This window comes from Pseudophryne corroboree, unplaced genomic scaffold (genome assembly GCF_028390025.1).
Source record: "Pseudophryne corroboree isolate aPseCor3 unplaced genomic scaffold, aPseCor3.hap2 scaffold_2392, whole genome shotgun sequence".
NCBI classification, from domain to species: domain Eukaryota; kingdom Metazoa; phylum Chordata; class Amphibia; order Anura; family Myobatrachidae; genus Pseudophryne; species Pseudophryne corroboree.
This window is the reverse complement of record NW_026969048.1, coordinates 49,991-56,598: the sequence shown is the minus strand read 5'-3', so window position 1 is coordinate 56,598 and position 6,608 is coordinate 49,991. Positions and strand designations below refer to the sequence as shown.

The following is a 6,608-nucleotide window of genomic DNA, read 5'->3' as shown; positions in this document are numbered from 1 at the left end:
TCGAGTTTCCCACATTTGGGGAAATCACAGGGGTCAGCATACCCAGAATGCAATGAATGAACCTCACCCTGGGAGAACAATCTTCATGACCATGGTATCTCCTATGCAAAATAAGTATGATTTGGGATAGGGCTGGGGAGGGCCGCTGCTCAGGCACATCTCTGTCAAGTAAAGGAGATTCAACTGAGGCAGCACAAGGGAACTCTCATCTGGGGACAACAACTGCAGGGAGAACACATATTTTCAGATGAACATGGGAGAGCAGAAGGCTGCCTAATACTGAAGCACCCCAAACAACAAACCAAATGCAACAACTAGTACAAGCATTCCTGGGGGAAGGTCTGCAGAAGACGGATTTGCATACGGTGATGTCATCCAAGCAGTGGGCCAAAGTTGGCTGGAACCCTCATCTGCATATGAAAAGAGAAAAGGGGTATGCAGGGCATGGCGGCCTTTTGCGGCGCTTGGATGACCCTTAGTTCGCATTAAACACCTCCACCCTCCGTCGGTGTGGGGCTCATGTTGGCTATGCCCCAGCCCCTGAAGCATTCAAGCTGATTTCTTGCAGCAGCTGGGCACTGTAACAGCTCCAGAGCTGCTCTGAAAGGCAAGTAAAAGGGTGTGGGCCCTGCAGCACTACCTGTAGTTTGCATTGTGCGTTGGAAGGCACAAAGTAAGCAGACAGGAGAAGTCAGGAGAGTGCACAAGGGCATAGAAGGCAGCGGCTCAAGAAAAGAGAAGTGGAAACAGACAGCAAACTAGGCTGGAGAGAGACCTGAGACAAAGAGATCTGAATTATACGAGTAGCCGACTAGAGGAAACACAAATTATGCAGTCAAGGGTCCCACATTTGGGGAAATCGTAGGAGCAGCACACCCAGAGTGCAATGGGTGAGCCTTGCCCTGGGAGAAGCACCTTCATGATCATAGTATCTCACCTGGCAGGTAAGTAGGAGTTGGGCTAGAGATGGGGAGGGTCGCTGCTCGGGCACCCCCCTGTCAAGTGAAGGAGATCCAACTGAGGCAGCACAAGGAAACTCTCGAAAAAAGAACAAGGCTAGAGGAAGATCTGAGACAAAGAAATCTGTCTTTTACCAGAGCTGACCAGAGGAAAGCACAAACACAGTCCCCCACTACCACAATTAATGCAGTCGAGTTTCCCACATTTGGGGAAATCACAGGGGTCAGCATACCCAGAATGCAATGAATGAACCTCACCCTGGGAGAACAATCTTCATGACCATGGAAACTCCTATGCAAAATAAGTATGATTTGGGATAGGGCTGGGGAGGGCCGCTGCTCAGGCACATCTCTGTCAAGTAAAGGAGATTCAACTGAGGCAGCACAAGGGAACTCTCATCTGGGGACAACAACTGCAGGGAGAACACATATTTTCAGATGAACATGGGAGGGCAGAAGGCTGCCTAATACTGAAGCACCCCCAAACAACAAACCAAATGTAACAACTAGTAAAAGCATTCCTGGGAGAAGGTCTGCAGAAGACGGATTTGCATACGGTGATGTCATCCAAGCAGTGGGCCAAAGTTGGCTGGAACCCTCATCTGCATATGAAAAGAGAAAAGGGTTATGCAGGGCATGGCGGCCTTTTGCGGTGCTTGGATGACCCCTAGTTCGCATTAAATACCTCCACCCTCCTTCGGTGTGGGGCTCATGTTGGCTATGCCCCAGCCCCTGAAGCATTCAAGCTGATTTCTTGCAGCAGCTGGGCACTGTAACAGCTCCAGAGCTGCTCTGTACGGCAAGTAAAAGGGTGTGGGCCCTGCAGCACTACCTGTAGTTCGCATTGTGCGTTGGAAGGCACAAAGTAAGCAGACGGGAGAAGTCAGGATAGTGCGCAAGGGCATAGAAGGGAGCGGCTCAAGAAAACAGAAGTGGAAACAGACAGCAAACTAGGCTGGAGAGAGACCTGAGACAAAGAGATCTGAATTATACGAGAGCCGACCAGGGGAAACACAAATTATGCAGTCAAGTTTCCCACATTTGGGGAAATCGCAGGAGCAGCACACCCAGAGTGCAATGGGTGAGCCTTGCCCTGGGAGAAGCACCTTCATGATCATAGTATCTCACCTGGCAGGTATGTAGGAGTTGGGCTAGAGCTGGGGAGGGTCGCTGCTCGGGTACCCCCCTGTCAAGTGAAGGAGATCAAACTGAGGCAGCACAATGGAACTCTCGAAAGAAGAACAAGGCTAGAGGAAGATCTGAGACAAAGAAATCTGACTTTTACCAGAGCTGACAAGAGGAAAACACAAACACAGTCCCCCACTACCACAAATAATGCAGTTGAGTTTCCCACATTTGGGGAAATCACAGGGGTCAGCATACCCAGAATGCAATGAATGAACCTCACCCTGGGAGAACAATCTTTATGACCATGGTATCTCCTATGCAAAATAAGTATGATTTGAGATAGGGCTGGGGAGGGCCGCTGCTCAGGCACATCTCTGTCAAGTAAAGGAGATTCAACTGAGGCAGCACAAGGGAACTCTCATCTGGGGACAACAACTGCCGGGAGAACACATATTTTCAGATGAACATGGGAGGGCAGAAGGCTGCCTAATACTGAAGCACGCCCAAACAACAAACCAAATGCAACAACTAGTACAAGCATTCCTGGGAGAAGGTCTGCAGAAGACGGATTTACATACGGTGATGTCATCCAAGCAGTGGGCCAAAGTTGGCTGGAACCCTCATCTGCATATGTTGAAGATACAATTTGTGAATTGCATTTAACACTATCTCCCTTTCCTGGGGAGAAGATGGTAGGGCCGATTTGAAAAACCGGCGAGGAGGCACCTCTTCGAATTTCAGCTTGTAACCCTGAGAAACAATTTCTATTGCCTAGGGATCCACCTGCGAATGAACCCAGATGTGGCTGAAAACTCGAAGACGTGCCCTCAACTGGGCGGACTCCTTTAGCGGAGCCCCAGCGTCATGCGGTGGATTTTGTGGAGGCCGGGGAGGACTTCTGTTCCTGGGAACTAGCTGTGTTGTGCAGCTTCTTCCCTCTGCCCTTACCTCTGGCAAGAAAGGACGCACCTCGTACTTTCTTGTTTCTCTGTGATCGAAAGGACTGCATTTGATAATGTGGTGCTTTCTTAGGCTGTGAGGGAATATAAGGCAAAAAATTTGATTTACCAGCTGTAGCTGTGGAGACTAGGTCCGAGAGACCTTTCCCAAACAATTCCTCACCCCTGTAAGGTAAAACCTCCATATGCCTTTTTGAGTCGGCATCACCTGTCCATTGCCGGGTCCATAGGACTCGTCTAGCAGAAATCGACATAGCGTTTATTCTAGAACCCAGTAGACTAATGTCACTTTGAGCATCTCTCATATATAGGACAGCATCTTTTATATGCCCTATGGTCAATAACATAGCATCCTTATCTAGGGTCTCAATCTCTGCTGATAAGGTATCTGTCCATGCTGCCACCGCGCTACAACCCCGGCCGACGCAATTGCCGGTCTGAGTAAGGTACCAGAATGTGTGTAAATGGACTTTAGGGTAACCTCCTGCTTGCGGTCAGCAGGGTCCCTGATGGTAGCCGTATCCTGGGATGGCAGCGCTACCTTTTTGGATAAGCGTGTCAATGCTTTATCCACCCTAGGGGAGGATTCCCACCGTATCCTGTCCATTGGCGGGAAAGGATACGCCATAAGAATCCTTTTGGGAATCTGCAGCTTTTTGTCTGGAGATTCCCAAGCTTTTTCACATAATTCGTTCAACTCATGTGAGGGGGGAAAGGTTATCTCAGGTTTCTTTCCCTTATACATGTGTACCCTCGTGTCAGGGACAGGGGACTCTGTGATGTGCAAAACATCTTTTATTGCAATAATCATATATCGAATACATTTAGCCAATTTTGGCTGTAACTTTGCATCATCGTAGTCGACACTGGAGTCAGAATCTGTGTCGGTATCTGTGTCAACTATTTGGGATAGTGGGCGCTTTTGAGACCCCGAAGGTCCCTGCGACATAGGGACAGGCATGGGTTGACTCCCTGACTGTTCCCTAGCTTCAGCTTTGTCTAATCTCTTGTGTAATAAGTTTACATTAGCACTTAAAACATTCCACATATCCATCCAGTCAGGTGTCGGCGTTGTCGATGGAGACACCACATTAATTTGCTCCTGCTCCTCTCTAGGAGAGCCTTCTACCTCAGACATGTCGACACACGTGTACCGACACACCATACACTCAGGGAATCCTCTTATCTGAGGACAGTTCCCCAACAAGGCCCTTTGGAGAGACAGAGAGAGAGAGTATGCAAGCACACACCCCAGCGCTATATGACCCAGGAAAAAAACACAATAATTTTATGTTTACCCAGTAGCGCTGTATTTCCATATATATATGCGCCTAATTATGTGCCCCCCTCTTCTTTAAGACCCTCTTTCTACCGTGGTATAAGCAGGGGAGAGTCCGTGGAGCTTCCCCTCAGCGGTGCTGTGGAGAAAATGGTGCTGGTGAGTGCTGAGGGAGAAGCCCCACCCCCTCAGCGACGGGCTTCTGTCCCGCTGAAATATAGTAAAAAAATGGCGGGGGCTCTTATATATATATACAGTGCCTAGCTGCATATATATTTATTTTGCCAAAGAGAGGTCTATATTGCTGCCCAGGGCGTCCCCCCTGCGCCCTTCACCCTTACACTGACTGCCGTGTGTGAGGTGTATTGGAGCAATGGAGCACAGCTTTACTGCTGTGCGTTACCTCAGTGAAGATCATGAAGTCTTCCGCCGCCTCTGAAGTCTTCTTTTCTTCTCATACTCACCCGGCTTCTATCTTCCGGCTCTGCGAGGGGGACGGCGGCGCGGCTCTGGGACGGACGGCGAGGGTGAGACCTGCGTACCGATCCCTCTGGAGCTAATGCTGTACAGTAGCCTAAGAAGCAGAGCCTATCAACTCACAGAAGTAGGTGTGCATCTCTCCCCTCCGCCCCTCGATGCAGGGAGTCTGTTGCCAGCAGGCTCCCTGAAAATAAAAAAATCTAACAAATATACTTTCTGTCAGGAAACTCAGGAGAGCTCCCTGAAAAGCACCCAGTCTCCTCTGGGCACAGTAGTAAACTGAGGTCTGGAGGAGGGGCATAGAGGGAGGAGCCAGTGCACACCCAGATCTAAAGTCTTTCTTAAAGTGCCCATGTCTCCTGCGGAGCCCGTCTATCCCCCATGGTCCTTACGGAATCCCCAGCATCCTCTAGGACGTAAGAGAAAAATTATGCTGGCAGAAAAATCCAATTGAGTGATTAAACAGCTCCAGAGCTGCTCTGTAAGGCAAGTAAAAGGGTGTGGGCCCTGCAGCACTACCTGTAGTTTGCATTGTGCATTGGAAGCCTAGTTTGCTGTCTGTTTCCACTTCTTTTTTCTTGAGCCCCTCCCGTCTATACCCTTGTGCACTATCCTGACTTCTCCTCCCGTCTGCTTACTTTGTGCCTTCCAATGCACAATGCAAACTACAGGTAGTGCTGCAGGGCCCACACCCTTTTACTTGCCTTACAGAGCAGCTCTTGAGCTGTTACAGTGCCCAGCTGCTGCAAGAAATCAGCGTGAATGCTTCAGGGGCTGGGGCATGGCCAACATGAGCCCCACACCGAAGGAGGGTGGGGGTGTTTAATGCGAACTAGGGGTCTCGCACAATGCGAACTACAGGTATTGCTGCAGGGCCCACACCCTTTTACTTGCCTTACAGAGCAGCTCTGGAGCTGTTACAGTGCCCAGCTGCTGCAAGAAATCAGCTTGAATCCTTCAGGGGCTGGGGCATAGCCAACATGAGCCCCACACCGACGGAGGGTGGAGGTGTTTAATGCGAACTAGGGGTCATCCAAGTGCCGCAAAAGGCCGCCATGCCCTGCACACCCCTTTTCTCTTTTCATATGCAGACGAGGGTTGAAGCCAACTTTGACCCACTGCTTGGATGACATCGCCATATGCAAATCCATCTGCTGCAGGCCTTCCCCCAGGAATGCTTGCACTAGTTGTTGCATTTGGTTTGTTGTTTGGGGGTGCTTCAGTATTAGGCAGCCTTCTGCCCTCCCATGTTCATCTGAAAATATGTGTTCTCCCTGCAGTTGTTGTTCCCAGATGAGAGTTCCCTTGTGCTGCCTCAGTTGAATCTCCTTTACTTGACAGAGATGTGCCTGAGCAGCGGCCCTCCCCAGCCCTATCCCAAATCATACTTATTTTGCATAGGAGATACCATGGTCATGAAGACTGTTCTCCCAGGGTGCGGTTCATTCATTGCATTCTGGGTATGCTGACCTCTGTGATTTCCCCAAATGTGGGAAACTAGACTGCATTATTTAATGCGAACTAGGGGTCATCCAAGCACCGCAAAAGGCCGCCATGCCCTGCATACCCCTTTTCTCTTTTCATAAGCAGACGAGGTTTGAAGCCAACTTTGACCCAATGCTTGGATGACATCACTTGCTGCCTTTCCAATGAAGCAAGTTTAATTTAATAATAGGTGAAAAACCATCCCTACAAAGGTGTTAATCAGATACTTGGCTTTGTGGACACTTTTCAGAGCACAAATTTGTTAGCATAAAAATAAAGCCAGAAAATGAAGAGCTGTTTAATCACTCAATTGGATTT

The 6,608-nt window shown here is 49.4% G+C and overlaps 4 non-coding genes and 2 pseudogenes across 4 annotated transcripts; 1 reads left to right on the top strand and 5 right to left on the bottom strand.

Annotated features, from left to right (window-relative positions):
* Nucleotides 1-118, bottom strand: LOC135011195 (U1 spliceosomal RNA; annotated as a pseudogene; the record flags this gene model as incomplete).
* A 670-nt stretch (nt 119-788) lies between these two features.
* LOC135011193 (U1 spliceosomal RNA) lies at nt 789-952 on the bottom strand. The gene has a single exon (XR_010210333.1). It is a non-coding gene; the product is annotated as a U1 spliceosomal RNA (small nuclear RNA).
* Nucleotides 953-1,104: 152 nt separating this feature from the next.
* Nucleotides 1,105-1,268, bottom strand: LOC135011204 (U1 spliceosomal RNA). Its single transcript, XR_010210342.1, has one exon. It is a non-coding gene; the product is annotated as a U1 spliceosomal RNA (small nuclear RNA).
* A 671-nt stretch (nt 1,269-1,939) lies between these two features.
* On the bottom strand, nt 1,940-2,102 carry LOC135011192 (U1 spliceosomal RNA). The gene has a single exon (XR_010210332.1). It is a non-coding gene; the product is annotated as a U1 spliceosomal RNA (small nuclear RNA).
* Nucleotides 2,103-2,254: 152 nt separating this feature from the next.
* On the bottom strand, nt 2,255-2,418 carry LOC135011191 (U1 spliceosomal RNA). Its single transcript, XR_010210331.1, has one exon. It is a non-coding gene; the product is annotated as a U1 spliceosomal RNA (small nuclear RNA).
* A 3,771-nt stretch (nt 2,419-6,189) lies between these two features.
* LOC135011196 (U1 spliceosomal RNA) lies at nt 6,190-6,368 on the top strand (annotated as a pseudogene).
* The last annotated feature ends 240 nt before the right edge of the window (nt 6,369-6,608 follow it).